The sequence below is a fragment of the Rhinopithecus bieti genome, unplaced genomic scaffold (assembly GCF_001698545.2).
Source record: "Rhinopithecus bieti isolate Rb0 unplaced genomic scaffold, ASM169854v2 scaffold_35538, whole genome shotgun sequence".
In the NCBI taxonomy this organism is placed as follows: Eukaryota; Metazoa; Chordata; class Mammalia; order Primates; family Cercopithecidae; genus Rhinopithecus; species Rhinopithecus bieti.
Window position 1 is genome coordinate 1,737,253 of NW_016815913.1, and position 22,404 is coordinate 1,759,656.

General features: G+C 38.9%; 1 long non-coding RNA gene across 1 annotated transcript in view; it reads left to right on the plus strand.

Annotated features, from left to right (window-relative positions):
• LOC108516581 (uncharacterized) overlaps nucleotides 1-22,404 on the plus strand; it is a 132,948-nt gene that overhangs the window by 19,012 nt on the left and 91,532 nt on the right. The window contains exon 2 of the long non-coding RNA XR_001881871.1: nucleotides 12,446-12,501. This is a non-coding gene — a long non-coding RNA (uncharacterized LOC108516581). The remainder of the gene's footprint in view (nucleotides 1-12,445; nucleotides 12,502-22,404) is intronic.

Here is a 22,404-nt window from a genome sequence, read left to right on the forward strand (position 1 = left end):
CCTAGGAGAAAATGGGCAAAAGATGTGAGAAGTTTACAGAAAAACGTTGCAAAATATCTTTAAAATATATTAAAGGATGCATTGCTGATAATAAGATAAACGTATACTAAGATTATACTGAGGTGCCATTTTCAATGATCAGATTGGTGAAATTCCAAAAGTTTACAGTATTTTGTTGGCGAGGCATGGGGAATACAAAATGGCAAACAGCTATGGAGGGGAACTTGATATTACTTAGCAAAACTACATATGTATTTCTGTCTTTCAATCAGTAATCCCATTTTAATGAATTTATCCTCCAGATATACTAATAAAAATATGACATGTTAGGGTAGTGGGAAAGAGTGGAGTCAACTCAAATGGCCTTCAATAGGGTGCTGGTAGAATAAATTATGACATATATAATAGATCAGTAACTATGCTAAAATTATGCTCTGTAACCAACCACCCCAGAAACCTTTGCAGAAGGTAGGTTTTTAAGGAATGTATGTGTTGTATTATAGCAGAAACACACACACACAGGATAGTACATATCTTTCATTTTACACAAATAATGGGCTATACACACTTCTTTGTGCCTTGCCATTTCACTTAACAATATATATTAAAGATAATTTTATATCTGTGTATAAAAAGCTTCCCTATTTTTTGTTGTGGTTATATGTTATTTCATGGTATGAATACAGTATTGTTTATTAAACCAATCTCTTATTGAAAGATGTTTAAGTTGCTTTCAATTCTTTATTATTAAGAAGTGCTAGGCTGGGCACGGTGGCCTCTGCCTGTAATTCAGCATTTTGGGAGGCCGAGATGAGTGGATCACCTGAGGTCAGGATTTCGAGATCAGCCTGGCCAACATGGTGAAGCCTTGTCTCTACTAAAAATACAAAAATTAGCCAGGCATGGTGGTGTGCCCTGTAATCCCAGCTACTCGGGAGGCTGAGGCAGGAAAATCGCTTGAACCCAGGAGGCGGAGGTTGCAGTAAGCCAAGATCGCGCCATTGCACGCCAGTCTGGGTGACAAGAGTGAAACTCTGTCTCAAAAAAAAAAAAAAAAAAAAAAAAAAAGGCACTGCAATGCTTTACTGTGTATGTATACATACATACACACATATAATTTTGCACAAGCATGAATATATTTTGGCTACCTCCTCAGAAATAGAAATTTTCAGCACATTCAAAATTCCCCTTTCATCCAGCACTTCAGTGTTGACTCTGTTTCTTGTTTAAATTCCATATATAGTGATACATTCTTTGAAGAATACCTCCCAGGCTCTTGTTTAGAGATAGAATAGAGACTGGAAACAATGTGTTTCCTTTTCTGTTTACAAAATTACCTGTGACCAACAAATGGGAAAACTCATGGTTTTTAAAAGAAAAAATATGCAATTACATTTCCACTATTTATTCTTGTTAGTTCACTGACTGCAACTGAAATGTGGTTTATCACAATGGATGAAAATTTGGAAAGAAACAATTTGCGTAATCAAGCAATCTGCATTATATTGCATAAGGGACAGTAAGAAAGTGAATTACGTACAAGGCTAGACTTCATGCTTTGACAAACAAAATGTAGCAGAATAGTTTCTTTAAGTGGAATTTCTGGACAAAATTTCCACATGAAATATAGGTAGCATGGATGAAATAGAGATATGAAGATATTTTAGTTTTTTTTTTGTTTTGATCTTTCTGAAGGATGACTTACCATGGCTTGAGGGGGATGTAAGGAACTAGCACATTAAAAGATAGATGTTGGCTATTATGATGATGAAAGGAAAGTGGTTTACAGCATGGAAAATATCATGGAAGTTTATGCAGATTTGGGAGAGTGATCGAGGCTCAGAGGATGCCCTGAACAACACATGAAGAAAAGAAGGCAAGAGTAATGTGAGAACATCAACTCTAAAAACTGAAGTGTAGTCTGATGGTCATGAATTCTTGTAAATCCCTAGTCATGTGAGCTTTCCCTTATTTTCCTCAGTAAATGTGTATTTGTATATATGTTTGTGTATGTTTGCTTTTTTCATTCCCTCAGACAACTGAGAAATACTTTGTACTTCACTATCCAGTATTTATATGTCTTGCAGCACCTTTTCTCCTTGTACGTTAGTTTTTTCTTCAGTATGCTTAATCTTAAAGCTGTATTTCTCTTTTCCACTCAGTAGTCTTTCTATCATTTAAAGCCTAGAAATTGATTGCTTTTCCTTCTCAATGCATCCGTCCCCCATACAAAGACTCTTTTATTTTCTTATTTGTGGAAATGTCTTGCCGTCACATTTTGGCATTCTTCCAGACAATAAGCAGTTATGTAGCGTTGGCAAAAGTCCTGCGTCTAGTTCTAAAGATATGTACCCCCACTGTGTATCTCAAATTTCCTCTTGACCTGACCTTTCTCTTTGCCCTGGCTTGACATATCTGAGTTTGCTGGTGTTGCCAAGTTCCTTCTGCTTGTAAGCTGAATTAATGAAAAGGCATCAACATCAACTCCCCTTACTGTAATACACACACACACACATACACACACACACACACAAACACACACACATCATCATCATCATCATCATTGTCGTCATATCATTGGGGAATGTTACCATGTTGACTTTTTGGGGCAGATGGTTATAAAGGTAGCCAGGTGAGGGTAGTAATAGAAATTCAGTAGACCTTGCAGGACAAATTGACTGATGCAAATGGTGAGCTACTCTCATTATATTCAGAGTAGGCGACATAATGTGTTCACTTCTTTCCTTTTCATGTGGCAAGTTGTACTTGTGTAAACAGAGGGAGAATAGTACACATCTGTTCTGTTTCCAGTCCTATGATTCAGACTATTTTAAGTTGCCAAGAGCTAGGAAAGTCTGGAGCCATTGTTTGCTGACATAGTCAATGGAGTTCAGTCAGGAAGTAGGAACAGCCAAATGTTCCCCAAAACGGAGGTGGTGTGGCTTCCACCAGCCCACCAATGTCAGCCAGCCTTACTTCAAAACTTACTCAATTGCACAAAATTGCATATAAGCTCATCTCTCTCATCATTACAATCTCCAAAACACTAAGTTTCTTTTAGCAACCCAGCACTGTATTAACTTTCTGCCAGGCAGAATACTTCTGTAGCCTTCTGTGGAGGTCTTTTTTTATTAGTCACCCATGGATTCCTTTTCCCATAGTGCTGCCTGGAATATTACCAACCTATGGGGAATTTAATTTTAACCATCATGTTACATTTTTCCTTCCTCCCTTCGTTTCTTTTATTCAATACCTATTTGCTAAACACCACAGGAGGTACCAAGGATACAGTAGTGAAAATACAACACCAGGATGCTAGAGTCTAGGAGAGAAGAAATACTTTTAAAATGAATGAGTTATTATCATAATATGTCCTACAGAGGGGAAGTACAAGATACTATAAGTACGTATACCAGGATGAACTAACCCACCTGTGGAAGTGACATTTAAAAGGAGACTTGGGAGAGTGAGTAGGAGTTACTGAGACAAAGGGTTTGAATGTAAGGGTAGAGCTCACGGGATTTTTGTCAGGCAGAGGAATGGAATGTGCAAAGGTCCTAAGACCTAAAGGAACTGGGTGAATTTAAGAAATCTCCAAAAGGGTAGTGAAGCCTCAACTCAGAGTGAATGGAGTGTCTGAGATGTTATGCTGAGGCCAGATGAACCAGGACCTTGTAGTCAGGTTAACAGTTTAAAGTTTATCCTATTATAATAGGGTGAGTTTTAGGGTTTATCATGTTGCAGAAGATTGCCTGTGAGATGAAACTAAAGAAAACAGACACAAGGCACACAGTTATTTATTTATTTATTTATGACAGGGTCTCACTCTGTCACCCAGACTGGGGTGCAGTGGCACAATCATGGCTCCCTGTAGCTTCGACCTCCTGGGCTCAAGTGATCCTCCTGCCTCAGCCCCCTGAGTAGCTGGGACCATGGCTACTCCTGGGCTCAAGCCATCCTCCCACCTCAGCCTCCCAAAGTGCTGGGATTATAGGCCTGAACCACTGCACCTGGCACAGACACTTAAAAGAGATAAACTCTTACTTTAATCTTGTCAGCAATTTTATTTGTAAAGTGAAACCATTACGTTATCTTCTTTGTTTCGGAAAGATCTGTTTTTGTGTCTCAACAAGACAAATTGGAACCCACTCGTCTGGGGGAAGTGTAATGGGAAACAATTTTGGTGGAGAACCACCTCGTTCTTGCTCTGTGTAGAGAGCTGTATAGTGTCTCCTTAATAACCACAGACCTGTGAAACTTGAAGACTAGAGAATGAATTATCCCACTTTCATAGGAGCTATGGGGTCTTCTGAGAGGTAAAGAATTATAATCCCCTGTGGAGTTCAAAATTATTTTTTTCCTGATAGATCAGGGTAGATGAGGCCATCTCGCAGGAAAAAATGAAGTGCTTTCTTCCCCCTTCCTCTCCAAAGAACCTATCAGTGATGTATAGTTAGGGTCTGGTTGCAAGAAAATGGAAGGCATTGTATGCATTCTGCATATGGAGGATTTCGATACAGGAAAATAGAGGTTTCCTAACTGCTGGAAGAACTTCAGGAACAAAGGGCAAGAAAGCTGCACTGATGGATGTTTTCCTGCAGCTTTCCTTTTCTTCTGCCTTCTAGATCTCATGCAAATGCCTCTCATTAGCTGACCTGGAACCACAGAAGGCACTAGAGTCTGGAAATGTATTTCCTGGTTACTCTTATGTAATGCATGGGAGACCTCTGAAAAGGATGGCAGTGATGTCAAATTGACAGTAGGACAATTCAGCACAGGTGATGACCCTGGTTTAACAGCAAAGCCTTGGCTGTTGTGAGGGGAAGAGGGTTCCCAGCATAACAGACTGCTATTCTGACAGTGTGGATATATCTTGAGGCTTCTTGCATTTGTCAGGTTGCTCCAGAAAAATGGAACCAATTAGATAGGTAGATGTAGATATATTTATATACACACATGGAGATGTACTTAAGGAACTGGCTCATGTGATTATAGAGGGTTGGCACGTCCAAAATCTGCAGGGTGAGTTGGCAGGCTGGAGACCCAGGGAAAAGCTGATGTTGCAGTTCAGGTCAGAGAGCTGAGTGCTGGCAGAATTCCCTCTTGCTCAGGGAGGTCAGTCTTGTTTTATTCAAGCCTTCAACAGATAGAGGAGGCCCACTCACATTATGGAGGGCAATCTGCTTTACTCAAAGTGCACTGATTTAAATGCTAATCTCATCCAAACACACCCTCACAGAAACATCCACGATAAAGTTTGACCAAATTTTTGGGCACTGTGGCCTAGCCAAATTGATGCACATAATTAACCATCATACTTCTCCTTCCTTATTCATACCACTACTAGATGGTGTTTTGAATTAAGTTTTATATCAATATGTCTCAAGTGAAAATTCATGGTCTTTTATGTATAGATTGTTTAGTTCTACCCTTTCAAACCAAAGAATGTGAGGATAATTATTTCTTTCCTTTCTCTTAGATTTTACAAAGAGTAGAGATATCTCTTTAGGCCATATTTTCTTAATATTTCATCTTTAATTTATTCATTTGTTCAGTCTTTCAACAAGTATTTATTGACGATTTAGGCACTGAGGATGACTCAGTGATATGAATAAAAGATCAGGCCCAGGAGAAAGACCTCAAGCTAGAGAGCAACACAAGCATTTTGCTGTAATTGTGAAAACAAGTAAGGAAAATGCCAAGTGCAAGAGACATTAGATTTACAAGTCTTTAAGAGATGAGCCAAAATTTTAAAGCAGAATATTTTATGAGCAAATTCAATAAATGAAAATTTACAAGTTTTACAAATCATGATATCTGCAGGTATGTTCCTGAATAAAATTGAAGTTGAGTGAGGACAGTTGTTTATTGAAACACTTTTTAATGTCAACTCATATGGTTTGTTTTGGAACCAAATGCCCTAGTAAAGAATACACAGACCCTAACATATATTTAATGATTCTTTCATTGGGGCCCCAATTTCCTTTCTGATCTCAATGCTATTGTCTTGCCAGCTGCTATACTTTTCAAGAAGGTAACTGCTATGGCTGATAGAGGATTACTACGTTGAGCGGTAGCTGAGATGGCAGTTACTAGCTTTATGACAGTGTGCATTTCACAACATCATCACCAATGCTACGGTGTTAATAAAATCAAACAAAACTGTGGTAGGTTGAATTCCAAGATGACTCCCAATGACCCTCACCTTCATCTAATCCTCTCCACTTCGAGTGTGGATGAAACTTGTGAATATAATGAGACATCCACTCCTGTGTTTATATTACACTCCATATAAACACCTCCAGAAGGGAGGTTATATTGAGTGGGCCTGGCCTAATCAGTTAAGCTCTGCAGTAGAAGAGAGCCTTCTCTGGAGGATGCCAGAAGGGAAATCAGAGTTTTGAAGCAGCAGAGACATATTCTGGCTGGCCTTAAGGAACATATCAGGAACATACCATGTTAAGGGCTACTTGACAGGGAACAGCAGGGGTTCTCTAAGAACTGGTTGACAATCAGCAAGGAAACAGGGACCCCAGTCACAAAACCTCCAGGAACTAAATTCTGCCAACAGTTACAATAAGCTTGGAAGTAGATTGTTTTTCTCAGAGCCTCCAGATGAAAACTCAGCTCAACTGACTTTGATTTCTGCCTATGATACCCCCAGCAGAGAATCCAGCTACACGGTGCCAGACTTGTGACCAACAGAACTGTGGGCTAACAAATGGTGGTGTTTTAAGCTGCTGAGGTAGTGGGATTTGTTGTGCAGCAAAAGAAAACTAAGAGAAAAACAAAAACAGAACAACTTTTATCCTACTTCTCTTTCTTTGGGATGTGAAATTGTGCTGAGACTGGTCCTGGGGTACCCTCATCTTAGTCAGCTTACATAGGGTAAAGGAAGGGCTCTGAGCTCGAGGGCAAGACCACGTGGCTGAGAGCAGAATCCCATGGTGCAAAGGCAGTTTCTTTAAGAGAGGCCCACTGCAAGCCTTGCAAAATCTAGGAACAGCCAATAAGGGTATTTTCTCCATAATCTTTCTGAATGTGGTTGAGTATATTTGGGTTCCCTACATTTTGTCATTTATATTTCTATGAATATGAGGTTTAGAATATTCAGCTAACTTATTAGTCATTCCAGGACTTGATATTATAGTAGTTCCTGCTTGTCTGCTGTTTCACTTTGTGCAGATTCATTCATTATTCATGGTCAACTGCTGTCTGAAAATATTAAATGGAAAATTCCAGAAATGATCAATTCATAAGTTTTAAAATTGTGTTCCATTCTGGGTGGTGTGATGAAATGTCTTGCCATCATGTTCCGTCCCTTCCAGGATGAGACTCCTGTCTTTATCCAGCACATTCATGCTGTAGATACCACCTGCCTGTGAGTCACTTAGCAGCAGTCGCAGTTATCAGATCAAAAAAGCATAGTATATTTAGGATTTTGTACTATCCTTGGTTTCAGAATCCACTGCAGGGATTAGAATGTATCCCCTGACGATAAGGGGAGACTGTACACTTCATGTTTTGACCCAAAGCAAATTCAAGTATGTGACTCAAATAATCACTTATGAGTTCAGTAATGTTCAGTTCACAGTTGCTGGTACTAATTCTATTTTCTATTTTCTTTTTTTTTTTTTTGAGACAGGGTCTCACTTTGTTGCCTAGGCTGGATCGCTCAAGTGATCCTTCCACCTCAGCCTCTCAAGTAGCTGGGACTACAAGTTTATACTAATTTTTGATTTTTTTGTAGAGATGGGATCTCACCAACTTACCCAGCTGGTCTTAAACTCCTGAGCTCAAGCAATTCTCCCACCTGGACCTCCTAAAGTGATGGGATTATAGATATGAGCCACTGTGCGTGGCTAATCCTATTTTCATTTTTATTTTTTGTAAAATATTTTACTTTTTAACTGGTGAGACATAATTTTCAAAATCTTTTAATAAGTATACTATCATAGTTGGAATAACCAGAATTATATTTATTTCAAGAAAGCTAGATCAAATAAAGAATCCAAATGTGTAAAGTTAAAGACTTCTTGAGAAAAATATAAAATTAAAATTTAGATTTGTACCTTATTCAATAATCATGTAATTTAAAATGAAGTTGCTTTATTTTATTTTATTATTTTAGTTTATTTTTTGAGACTGAGTCTTGCTGTGTTGCCAGGCTGGAGTGCAGTGGTATGATCTCGGCTCACTGCAACCTCCACCTCCCAGGTTCAAGCGATTCTCCTGCCTCAGCCTCTTGAGTAGCTGAGACTACAGGTGCATGCCACCATGCCCAGCTAATTTCTGTATTTTTAGTAGAGATGGGATTTCACCATGTTGACCAGGATGGTCTCAATCTCTTGACCTCATGATCAGCCCACCTTGGCCTTCCAAAGTGTTGGGATTACAGGCGTGAGCCACTGCGCCCGGCCTGCTCTCATTTATTTTATACTCTTGGGGGGATAAGGCCTTATGTCAAGGTTCATGGCTTGTCAAGTGGTGAATGGGCTGGATTCAATCTCCATTGATTCTTCTAGCTGGGCCCTTTCATGCAGAAAAGAACTGGTACATAGCAGCACCAGTGGAGAGCCATTTGAGTAAATGTAAAACAAGCAGAGGATGAAGAGGAAGGCTTATGTTATGAAAGCTAAGGGCAAGTCATACTTCCATGGAAAAGCAAGTCTACTCAAATTCTTTTCCAAGCCAAATAAAGTAGAATGATCATCAGGGTTTATAGTAAGGTGTTGGAAATATGTACTTCAGAAGGAAATCAGAGTAAAATTGAAAGAGTAAAGATGGGTGGATGGGGTATATAGAGCAGGGGCTGGTGAACTTTTTGTTAAAGGGCCAGAGAATAAATATTTTAGGCTTTGTGGACCACACAGTCTCTGTTGAAACTATTAACCTCTGCTTGAAAGCAGCCATAGAAAATATGTAAATGAATGGGTGTGGCTGTGTTCCAATAAAACTTTATTTACAAAAATGAGGTTGGGGTACAGGGGAGCATAGTTTGCAGTATAGATTACTGAGAAAAAAGGATTCTCTGAGGCATTTTGTTGCTGTGACTCTAATGCTGATGCAGAAAGAACTCCAAATCTGAGTAACAAGTATTGGTAAATTATTCAACAGATACACTCCTTACAAGATGAAAAATAACATTTGGTAACCCGTGTTCGTTTATAGATCTACAAACACCAGGAATGGAAGTTTATTTGTCAGGTACTATATCCCCTATAATATATACTCTGGAAGAGGAAAAAAAAAAAGGGGTGAATAGCCTATATTTCACATAAAATGTTACTCTTTAATCTTATCTTGCAGTGTCAAATTTAAACAATATATATGGATGTGTGTTATGATTCCTGGAGTCAAGGTGAATTGTATTCCTGTTCCTTCCGAGCAACTAGCTGTAATCAGGGCTGATGTTTCTTGGAGCTGACCTCACTAATGGAACTCAGATGATTTACTCAGATAAGAAATGCTTTGGAGAAAACTCACTGTAAGCAAAATACTTGAAGAGATATGAGAAAGGGCAATAATTAGGCCATAAAAACAGACTTTATCTTTTCAGTGGAAAAAAAAACCCTCCAGGACCCCAGCAATTTACTCATTTCCTAAGTATCTGAATGCATTATTCCATAGCATAAGTAAAAAGATATTTTGCTCTTTGAGAACAAATTGCCCTGAGTTATCAAAGTCTCAAAGTTGGAAAAGAATCAGTCTTAGAAAAGATCCACGTTATTGTGTGTGTGTGTTTTAGTGTGTTCTCAAGATGAACATAGTTTGTTCGGCAAAGTCTTTACAAAGAATTATGTGAAATAGGTGGGCGCTGATAGTTTCTTGGGCAACTGGACATCTGAGCCTTAGTGTTTCATGCAGGGAGCAGAATTCCTTTGACCACATCAGCCCTCCCACATTGTCTATTGCGGTCTGTAACCTCTTCTTACACCAAAGGGGAGACGTTTATGAAGGAGTTCATACAGCTGTTCTGATTTCTTAAGGCAACTAAGGCCAGCTGGAATATTCACTGTCATATACTTTATTTTGTAAGATTTTTGCATTCTACTGAAAACTGGCAGTTAACAGGCCTCAGAGGCAGGGTTTAGATTTTGATTGTCATTTACCACCGCCAGAAAGAAATTAAATTCTAGTGGGACCAGACCTTAATGAAAACAAATTGATCTCTTCCATAGCACATTGATGAAAAGAAAGCTCAAAGATTTAAAAACTTTCTGAATTCTCTTGACTCTTTACTGTTAATTAGTCCCATGACTGTTATTTAACAATGTATAAAGTATTTTGGTACTTGTTTTAACTTGTTTTTAATTATCTCTCTAATTTCCCATGGCACCTTTTAGTTCTACACTTGCTGCTAACAAATATACAAACTGTGGACGATGGTGAATTTTTTATTTATAAAACAAAATTTTGTTCTTCTTAGGTTTGGAGTTCATTTCTGTGCGGTTAAAGATAGAAAGTAATTAGTACCTTTCTTCTAATACCATTTTGAAATTTTATGAAAAAAATACGTGATAGAAAATTGGTTTGGTAATGCAGTAGGTGAAATTCTGAATCCTACTCTCTTCGTGGAGCTTGATAGATTTTCCCATACTGGTTTTGGGCGTGGAGATGGTGTATTTCTACGAGGTTGGAGTTTAACAGTTACATCCATAATTTCCCTGTCTATGTGTTTTCTGGAACCAGCAACTTAGAAGACAGTGTACCATTGAGAGAGCTAGTAGAGATGGAGCTTATAAATATTCAGTAACTTGGCTCTGCTTATCTTCTTATTAGCTCTAATTTTGGCTTATTTTTATTTGAATATGATGAGAGAAAAGGGTGAATGCAATGTGTCAGTGAGAAAGAATTGTAATCTGATTGCTTACTTGAAAGACTTTAGTCTCAGTAGCATAGAGCTTTGTTAGTGAAATAGTACAGTAGAGCATTAATTCAAGTCTGTGAGATGAATCTATTCCTTATTGAAGAATTACTCTAATGGCTGCTAACCCTAAAGGTTAGTTGTTCCAAGTAAATCACTGATTAACACCAGATCTTCAGACTTAGGCCCATCTAGCATAAGATACTATAAACAAAAGTTATTGTTATTTACTTCATTGTAGAAATATTCAATGCATCATGAATTCATATTGGTTAAGAATTGGGAAGTCTTTCTTTTAAGATTTCTTCAGCCTATATGTTACTACTGAATGTTTTCTTATTTTTTCCTTTTTTTTTTGGTTCAGCAAAGGGGTGAATTCCTTTAGGCCTTGTGACTAACTTCTCTAGATCCAGAGATTATCTAATGAGTTCCTTAGAAAACTTTGGAACAAAATTAGTTGAAGACTTACTGAGTGATTAATGTAATCATATCTCTAGGGAAATAAACTGGCTCTTAATTTACTGGTTGTTTGCAAAAAGTTCTGGCAATGAATAGAAACTAGGATAAACAGCTATTATTAAGAAAAAAATCCATCAGGCACCTTGGAAGATATAGGCCAGCTTTAAATGTTTCTTTTTTTTTTTTCCCCAAAAGACATGACATTGCATCCTTGGGCATCTATTGATAAAGTTCACCATTCGTATGCGTGAAAATCTGATTTATAAAGTTTAAGAAGTAGTCTGGACCTTTGTCCTGTAAAAGCTTTTAATGGATTCTTTATGGAAGAGTAACTGAGAAATCTCAGGAATGTTTATTTATACCATGAGTTGTGGAAACATATATAACCATAAAGGATATTATTGGAGGAAAATAAAATGTAACATCAGCAGATTCATCTGTTTCAAATTTTGATGCAGCAGGATAAATTTAATCTTTGCTCCAGAAGCATTTTAAATAGTCATAGGATATTTTTTCCATCAGACATTTTTATATTTGTGCTGAGATAATGCTTCAAATGTTTCAACACAACAGAGAAATGCTATGGAAAAAATGAACTGCGTATTACTCTATTTCTAAACTCTAAATGATTGTAACTAATAGTCGTGATCAGAATTCTGTTTTCTTAAAATTATCCCTTGCACTCATGTTGATTATTTGATACAATACTTCCCAATATCATGAATATATGTGCTCTGTGTGTGTGTGTGTGTGTGCATGCATGTGTGACTTGAATGTGTGAATCAGATCTTTCGCACCTTATGAGTTTTTGTTTGTTTGTTTGTTTTTGAGATAGGCTCTCTGTCACTCAGAGCTGGAGTGCAGTGGCACAATCATAGCTCACTGAAGCCTCAGACTCTTGGCCTCAAGTGATACTCCCGCTTTGACCTCCCAACACAGGATTACAGGCATGAGCCACCACACCTGGCCTGTGAGTCTAATTTGGAACACAATTCCCATATCTATCTTCAAGGCCTAGAATAATGGACATTGTGAATGTACCCATGATTTACCTCAAGTGCTGGGACAGATTTGAAGTAAGTGAAGTTTATCTTCATTGAACCTTGTCTCTCTTTCCAGGTCTTTCTGTCGGAAGAAGTTTTGTCACATGGAAGCTCTGCCTCTGGCTTGGGAAGGTACGTTGGGCCACACAGAAGAGGACTGTCGTGGGACATTTGTATTTTGGAGAGTGGTTTCTGAACCAACTTTTATCTTTTTGTACTTCTCTCTGCTATTCTGAATTTCTCAATCTCTCTCTCTTTCTCTCCCTCCCTCTTATTGTGTGTATTTATTTTTTATAGCATGTGACTTTTAATGCAAATAGATACATAGAAAGAATATAAAATTCTCCCTTCATTCCTCCCCACCCTCCAATTCCCATTCCCCTCCCAGCACCACTGTTTACATTTTAGTGTATATCTTTTTAGTCCTTAACACATACATTAAAGAAAGTACTTTGACTTCCAATTTCACTTTTTTCATTTCATAAATATTATACTGTCTTAACTTCCCCCAAATCACCTAAGATAAACATATTAATTTAATAACTGGAGGAGATACAGACCTTGGTATACAGAAGCGTATTTTGAGTTTCAAATGTCTTCACTTGCTAGACTACTCATGTAAAGCTCTTGCTACATTTCATATTCTAGGGAACATATGAAACACTATAGTGGATTGAATGGTATCCCCCCAGAAGGTATATATGTGTTCTAATTTCCAGAATCTGTCAGTGACATCTTTTTTTGGAAAAAGAATCTTTGTAGATGTAACTGAATTAAAGGTCTTGAGATGAGGAAATCACCCTGGATTACTTGGGTGGACAGTAAATCCAATGACAAGTATCCCTGTAAGATAGTCACTCAGAGAAGAATGCAAGGTGAAGACAGAGGCAGAGAATGGAGTGGTGTGGCCACAAGCCAAAAAAGTCAGAGAATACTGGTGGCCACTAGAGGATGGAAGAGGCAAGGACTTCTCCCCTGGAGCCTCCAGAGGGAGTGTGGCTTAGCTGACATTTTGATTTTGAACTTGTGGCCTCCAGAACTGTGAGAGAATAAATTGATTGCTTTAAGCTACCTAGTTCATGGTATTTTGTAACAGCAGCTACAGGAAACTAGTACAAATACCGAAAAAGCCAAAATACTATATTTCCACTACTTAGAAATAAAGTGGAACAAAATTTGATTTAAAAAATTAATTCATAAAATTCACTCTTAAATAAGCAATACATAACTTTTCTTGTTATAAAATAATGTCCCAAGAATTGTAATTCTACCAAGCTTCTATTTAAATGTCATATAATTCCTTGACTAAAGCACTAAAATGAAAAGATGTGTTTCTGGATTACTAAGAGGGATTTATTAAATAGTAACAAGAAAATGCTGAATTAACCTTATCTAAGCCTTAAAGATAAACATTTGGAACTGAATTCTAATAAAACTCATAAAATGGGAGCATTTTATTATTAATAATAAGATTTATATTTATACAATGTACATTTATAAAACACCACCTTAAGAATGATAATTCTGTCAAGTTTCCATTTGAGTCATTGCGTATTTACTTAACTAACAGCGGTAAAACAAAAAGAACAAAATCAAAATTACTTTAGAAGAGATATAAAAGAACATCTTCCTGTGGTCCTGGATTTCAGAAGGCTGCATTAGTTTTGGAGATGACTCATTACTCTTTTCAGTGTTGGGACAGAAAATTACTTGGTGGAGAGGATTCTTGGGAAGATCCATACTGGCTTCCCAGGGGAGGAAAGGGACAGGAGGTCTTCTTCTTAGCAGTTATTCCCTGGCATCTTCTGCAGCATTTGACCTCTGAATGTAGAATGAAATGGAGGTCCCGAGTCTGGGCCAGCTGTGTTTTGTTCAGGTGGGAGCATTGAATCAAGCATGTGTAAATGACCAAGATTATCTGTGATGCCATTTTTATTGGATTCCATTTCAGAAGAGGAACAACCTTTGTGATATCAAAGGAAAGCATAATAAAACTTACAAGTTCTGCTGGTCCTGAGACTGGCAGTACATGCAGCACCAGGGCAAGCTCTGTATTGCTCTTTTAGAGGAATTGCTGGATCAAGATACAATTGGCTGGATGGAGGAATTCTTTTCCTGTGATTCTGCTCCTATGAGGGTGGTGTCCTTGGATCACTGAGTCATCCCTGTTGTATTAGTTTGCTAGGACTGCCATAGCAAAGTACCACAAACTAGGTGGCTTCAACAACAGAAATTTATTTTCTCACAGTTTTGTAGGCTGCAAGTCCAAGGTCAGGGTGACAGAGGGTTTGCTTTCCCCTGAGACCTCTCTCCTCGGCTTGCAGATAGCCACTGCCTTCCTGTGTCCTCACGTAAAGTCTTTCTTTTGCATGCATGCATCCTCATGTCTCTCTGTTGCAATTTCCTCTTCTTGTAAAGAAGAGATTGGATTAGGGCTTACTCTAATGGCCTCCTTTTAACTTAATCCCCTCATTAAGTTAAAGACCCTGTCTCCAAATTTAGCCACATTCTGAAGTACTGGGGATTAGGGCTTCAACATGTGGATTTTAGGGAAACACAAGTTAGGCCATAACACCACCCTAATGCTCCATTTAATACTCCCCCTTCTTTAGCGGGCTGGTAATCCAGAGAATTCCCTAGATTTAGATTCATAGAGAGATGATTATCCATTTCTGTTCAGCACTGAGGCTCAAGTTCTTCTTGCTCTCAGAGATGGCAAGTGTAGTAGATGCTGTAGTGCCCGCCCAGATTCCTTAGGCCCTTTCACTTCTGTGTTTTCTGACTGACTTCAAATACTGGTGTTGGATGAGGGCTCTCCACACTGAAGAATACTTTTTTCCTTGTGAGCATGGCAGGTTGACCATGCTGGGGATTAGTGACTCTTGGGAGTGTCTTTCATCCAATGACTGAGAGAAATTGGTGTCTAACTATCCCAGTTTCTTTGGCTTTCAGATAAGATGATTCCGAGTCATGTACTTTGTATCATTTCCCAGATATTCTCCAAGGGATTAAGCTCTAGTTATCCAACATGCTATTTTGTTTGATAATGTACCCTTCATTGACTATCTTCCCTTTTCTGTCTCACATTCTCCCTCCTCTACCTTGTTTACTGTACCTCCCAAATATTTTTCATTTGAATTATTTTCTCTGGGTCTGCTTGTTTTAGGGAGGAGGACAATCTAAACTAAGGCAATTGATATTAGAAGTTGTTCCAGGAAGCAGATCTTCAAGATGGATTCTAGAATAGAAGCACTTGACATTCAGATTGAAACAAAGACCCATTGTTAGCACTAAGAGGGGTGGTGATAGGCTCTGATGTATTGTAGCATTATAATCACTAAGACTCTTATTGTGGTGAATTAGGTTGGGCTGAGGTGAAAGGGTGTGTGCACTGTCTCATGCAATATCTGAAGAATCTGAGAGATGGGGTGATATGGTTAGGCTTTGTGTCCCCACCCAAATCTCATTTCGAATTGTAGTTCCCATAATTCCCACATGTCATAGGGAAGGACCCGTTATGAGGTAATTGAATCAGGGAGGCGGTTTCTCGCTGTGCTCTCCTTGTGATAGTAAGTGAGTTCTCATGAGATCTGATGGTTTTATAAGGGACTTTTCTCCTCTTTGCTCTTCACTTCTGTCTTCTGTTGCCATGTGAAGAAGGACATGTTTGCTTCCCCTTCCACCATGATTTTAAGTTTTCTGAGGCTTCCCCAGCCATGCGGAACTGTGAGCCAATTAAACCTCTTTCCTTTATAAATTACCCAGTCTCAGGTATTTCTTCATAGCAGTGTGAGAACAGACTAATACATGGGACATTGGTAATTACAAAAACTATAGATTTGGTCAGTTGCTATTAAATGACATTGATGTGTTGAAGAAAGCAAACCACTCAAACTAACCAGCCAAGAACCCAGGAAATTATGTAAAAGTCACAAAATCTTTTTGGCAATATTTAAGGAAGCTCCCATCTTCTAAAGCTGGAGAATGGATTGCACTGAAAATCAAGCCTGGCATTAGATTGTGAGAGTCGTAGAATGACCAAGAAGCCTAAGAAATAGTCCTGGCAAGTCTCTTTCTAAAATTATGGACCTGATAGGAAAATCATGGGACTCTGATATCTAGAATGAATTGATTTGAGAATCTTAAAATCTTTCCAGATCTCCATGAACTTTTGGACTTGCATAAATGGCCCACTGAATTTCCCTAAGATTCCCTTGAACTCTTGGGCCTGGAGAAGTTGCCAATCCCTCTTACTAGAGGATAGCAGTCACTTTCATTCCCATCCCTTCCTTGTCTGGATATGATGCAGAAGACTCACCTAAGGCAGATACTTTCCAAGATAATATGCTTGCAAATATCCTTACCTCAAGATTTGCTCCAACCTCCCCTCTTAGTATGTAGGCTTAATGTGAGCATGGCCCCACTGGGGAAGCTGATGGGTGCACATGTGATTAGGAAAGGGACACCCTCACGCAATACTCAGTACATGTTAGTTAACACATTACAACATCCTGGCCCAACTGGGGAAGTACTGTCTCTAATTTGGGAGGAAAGAGACTATTCAGCAGATGAGTTGCAGGACCTGGCTAAAATATATATCAGGAAAATGTGCCTAGAAAATGGTCTTGAGAATTATACACAAGGAGTCACAAAATAAAGCTGAATAAAGGAGAATTTATTGATATGAGTCTATCACATGGATTTAATATTCTCGCAAGGACACCAGGAGTCAGTTATAATCTTCTGCTTGTATGATGGACATGCCAGAGCTGCCTTGGCCAATTATTGAAGTAGGTGTCAAATGACTCAGAGAGTTCAGTACATTAGAATAGATTTATAGTTTTTGCTTTAATTTTCTGATATGCATTTTCTGATATGAATTTCAGTTACTAGGTTTAGTTAACTAATACCAGTGTCCCAAGAGCACTGTCTACATTTTAGTTATGAAGATATATTAACTGTGAGTAATTGCATAAAATACAAACTTTGCTATCTCTTCAGTGCATAAAGCACTGCATAAATGACAGATGCACATCCCGACCAGTGATCAATTGTGTCACTTTTCAAAATATCTTTAGGTAATTGGCCAATGCACATCTGTTATTCAGTTCACACACAGATGGCAAACATATAGTTGTGTCATCTCCTTGTCTCCCAGTAATAAAGCCATCTGACATTTTACAAAAATGGATACTTGAAAGAGGGAACCGACTGCCAAAAATGAAAGTACAGCAAGGAAACTAAAAGCATAATGTGGGAAGTGAAATTCTAATCAAATGTAAATGGGCTTATAGAATAAATAGTTGACTGTGGAAATGTTGACACCTCTGCTATTTATGAGACCCTAGACGTGCAGTCAGAGAAACTTAGCAAAGGCAACCGTATCAGTCTAAATGAGAAAAGTGGTCATGATGGAAAGGTTAAAGAGAAAAGGATGCCAGTGAGAAATTTCACATTTAAGAGAACTCTCAGAGATATTTCAACATATTAAAAGTAGAAAGGATAAAATGCTGGCAGCTGATTCAAACTTAGAAAGTAGTATGAAAATGTGCCAAGGCATACAAAAGATGCTCACTCTATATTGTATGCAATAGGAGAGGAAGAAGCTCAGCACTGTTCAAACTACTCTTGATAAGTTTTTTTCTTAACAAAGAAATAAAAAACTTCAATCATCAATGCTTTTACTAGATAGGCACTTAGTGAGAATATTATCTGTTTAAGCAAAATGATCAAGAGCAGGTGATCCAAACGTCGATGTCAGCTGCCAACAACAACAAACAGACAAAGTCATCATCCTTTATTCACTTTCCAGATATGAGGCAGTTCTCAGACTCAGCATTGATTGAAGAGAAACATGGGCCGTCTTGAGGAATCATTTTGTAGGGCCTCAGCAAGCACACACACTAGTAATTTCCCCATTTTTTTTTTTCCCCGGAGCCACTTACCAGAGTAATAATACAGTAGTGAAAGGGAAATGCCACGTTATTTCCAGAGCTGTTGGATAAGGGTCTGAACTGCCCTTGGTATGTTTTGAGAGAGGGAGTTTCTGGTGTTTGGTTCTGTTATAGATTGAATAGTGTCTCCTGCAAAAAGAAATGTTAGTGTCCTAACCCTAAATACCTAGCGTGTGACCTTATTTGGAGACAGGGTCTCTACAGAGGTAATCAAGTTAAAATGCAGTCTTTTGTGTGGGCCTTAATCCTGTATGACTTGTGTCCTTACAAAAAGGGGAAATTTGGACACAGAGACAGATACTTACAGAGGAAAAATGATGTAAAGAGACCCAGAAAGAAGATGCCATCTACAAGCCAAAAAGAGAGGCCCGGAACAAATCCCTCATAGTCCTGGGAAGGAATCAACCCTGTCAATGTCTTCATTTCAGACTTCTAAGTTCCAGAACCATGAGACAATGAGTTTCTAGTGTCATAGCCACCCAGTGTGTGGTACTTTGTTATGGCAGCCCTAGCAAACTGATACAAAGCCATAAATGGAATCCTGGCCTAAGTCCATCTCACAGTGAGTTCAAAGGCTCCTGTGGTCATGTACTCATTCCCTGAGTCCCCTACTCATGATGAACATATTTAACAGAGTCAGAACCTTCAGACTGGTTAACTGATCTGGAGAGTCAGAGCTGCCACTGCAGGAAAGACTGCACAGAAGCCCTTGAAATACCCCTGCTGCCATTCCAACCAAGACAGAAAATCAGAAGCAAGACTGCATCTCCAGTGGAATGGCAGCAATAAGAGATACCCTCAAAGAAGTATTCAGGGCTGGTTGTCACCATCATCATTACTCTTACCTCTAGAAAAAAAGCCAGATGGATTGGAACAGAAGATGTAAACTTCTGAAAACTTAGTCAAGTTTCCAGCTGCTCTTTTGGATATACCTTTACCAGAACAGATCAACACAGTCTCTTGCACTTGGTGTACAGAAAATGATCTGCAGAAAGTGTTCTTTTCATTCTGTGCCAGAAAAATTTATTAGAAGCAATTTTCATTCATTTGGAAGAGACCAAAGTAGGCTGAGTTATATTAACTCTCTTACTCTTCATTACAGTGTAGTAAAAAGGTAACTTGAATATCTAAACATTCTGCAGAAAATTCATACTGGTCTACTATTTAGATGACGTCACATTAAATGGACCAGGAGAAGGAAGTCATGAGTCCTCTGGATGCCTTGGTAAGACACATATACCAAAGGGTGAGAGAAAAATGCTACAGAGATTCAGAGGCCTCCCACATTGGTAAAAGTTTTAGAAGTATTGTGCTCTTGGTCCCTACCAAGCTAGAAAAGCTATTGTACCTTTTGTTTTCTACCACTGAGGAAAATGCATAGTACTGGAAAGGCTGGTTGATTAGAGATCTGGAAGAAGTAAGATGAGAAGATCAATTACAAGAAATCTGTGGAAGAAGAATGTGGGTTGACTGTTAGGAATGGACACAAACTATGTGAGTGTTTGCATCCCACATCAGTACTTACGGAGATCATCCACATCAGAGAAGGAATAGAAGACAAGATGGGTAGGATGATTTTTTCCAGTGGAGTTTAGCAAGCTTTACTTTTTGGCCATCCCAGTGTTTGCACAATGGGCCCGTGAGTGGAGTAGCCTTCTGCCAGGAGTGCAGGTGATGCATGAGCCTGGCAGCGGAGGCTCCCTCTCACCAGGGCTGATCTAGGCACTGCTACTGCAGAATGGTCAAACGGTCAGTAGTAAAAACTGATGCTGAGTCCTTGATAGGATGCTGTCCTCTGAAGACACCAATCTGGAGGTGACAGTCATTTGTCCTTACTGGATTGATATATATTTTGGTTATAAATCTCCCTTCCCTGGTTGAGTGTTTTGGCTCAGGCCAAGGTCGGAGGATTGCTTGAGGCAAGGAGTTCTAGAACAGTCTGGGAAACATAGTAAGACCCTGTCTCTACAAACAAACAAACAAGAAACAAACAAACTGGGTATGGTGGTGAGCACCTGCAGTCCCACTTGGGAGGTTGAGGTGGGAGGACTTCTTGAGCTCAGGAGTTCAGGTTTGCAGTGAGCTATGATGGAGCCATGGCACTCTAGCCTGGGTAACACAACAAGACCCTGTCTTTAATAAGAAACAAGAAAGTCTACTTTCCTAGCCATAGTACCTTTTTCTGTGCCATTATCTGAGGGATCAACGAGTGCCTCATTTGTGGTTGTATCTCATATAGCTTCACCTTGGATCAAGGGACCACATTTGTACCAAGGAGTAAGCACATGCCCATGAAATCCACTTGTCTTACTATATCACCCAGAAGTTGCTGGCTTGAATGTTTAAAAGGCCACTGAGAGGTCAAGCAAAGGCATCAGCCTGGAGTTGTTGGATGCTATGTTCAAAGATGCGGTATATACCTTGAATCAACATATACTGCTATGTCTTCCTTAGGTGGAACAAATGCATGTAGGATCCAAGTCATGGTAGTGTAAGTTGCCTTTACATCATTACTCTGTAACCCATTTTGAGGGAAGGTGTGCTTTCTATTCCCACAACTTTGAGCTTTGGTCTCAAGGTCTAGGTTCCCAAGGGACAACGTAATTGTTTCTGTAAATGTAAGATTATAGCAGTTGCCTGGTCATTTTGGACTTCTTACACTAATAGACTAGAAGGTAAAGAAGGATTAGTATATTGAAAATAATAATTGACTTTAATGATCATAAAGGGAAAGATTGCTGCTACATAATAATGACAGGAAGAAGTATGTTTGAAACTCAGGAGATTCACCGTGTACCTCTTAATAACTTCAAGTCCAATGATTACCATAAGTGGAAACTGCTGGAACAACATCCTGACAAAGTTAAGGTAACTGGAGGGGCAGATCTCTTAGGCATGAAGGTCTGAGCTATCTTGTTGAACGACAGACCTGCATGAGCAGTAGTGCTATCCAAGAGGGAGAAGAATCTACAATGTGTGTTAGAAGCGGGAGAGGGTGAATATCAGCTGTGCCCTTGGGATCAGCTGCAACAGCTAATAGAAACTGTAGCTTGTACCAGTATAAATCTTGTTGTAAGTTTTTCTTTTCTTCAATAAAAATTGTGTCTGGCTACTACTTTGAAGAAACAGTAACAAGATGTTGTGAAATTAACATGGGGACAGGGAGCATCTGATTGGCACAAGGGATAGACAGTAGCAGATACAGTCAGTTCCCCATCCACATCTCTGGAGAATTCACCTCATTTCCAATGGCAGCTATCTGCATTTGTGACTAAGGCTCTTTTTTTCCTGCAGTGGTGGAGAGCTGCCTGTACTTATGACAATCTAGAAGTGCCAGTGAATCAACAGTCCCTACAGGACAGCCCCCAGACAGCAACCCTCCTATGCAGGTGTATGAAAACCTGAGCTTCCTTGCTGCTAGGCATGGACAATTCTAAGGTGTATGTTTTGCATGCATTTCTCAGAACTTGCTTGTGGGATTAAACTTTAATTGCTCACTGTGGAATACTATGCAGCTAGAAAAAAGAACAAGGTAATGTCTTTTGCAGGAACATGGATGGAGATGGAGGTAGTTATCCTTAGCAAACTAATGCAGGGACAGAAAACTAAATACTGTATGTTCTCACTTAGAAGTGGGAGCTTGATAATGAGAACACATGGATACATGGAGGGGATCAACACACACTGGGGCCTACTGGAGGGTGGAAGAGGGAGAAGATCAGCAAAAATAACTAATGGGTATTAGGTGTAATACCTGGGTTGATGAAATAATCTGTATAACAAACCCCCATGACACAAGTTTATTTCCCGTATAACAAACCTGCACAAGTACGCTTGAACTTAAAATAAAAATGTAAAAAACTGCTTTAATTTCTCACTGTGATAACTAGTTTAATGGCACAGCCCTTACAGGCTACCTTCCCTTTCTTGTCTTACTGTCCCATTTTCTTACTAGTGTTACCTGCACTTCCCAACTAAACTATGCACATGAATCCTTGTCTAAGGGCCTATTTCTGGGGGAATGCTCAATAAGACAGATCCTAAAATTTTTACGTATTTACTTATTTCTTTTTTTTAAATT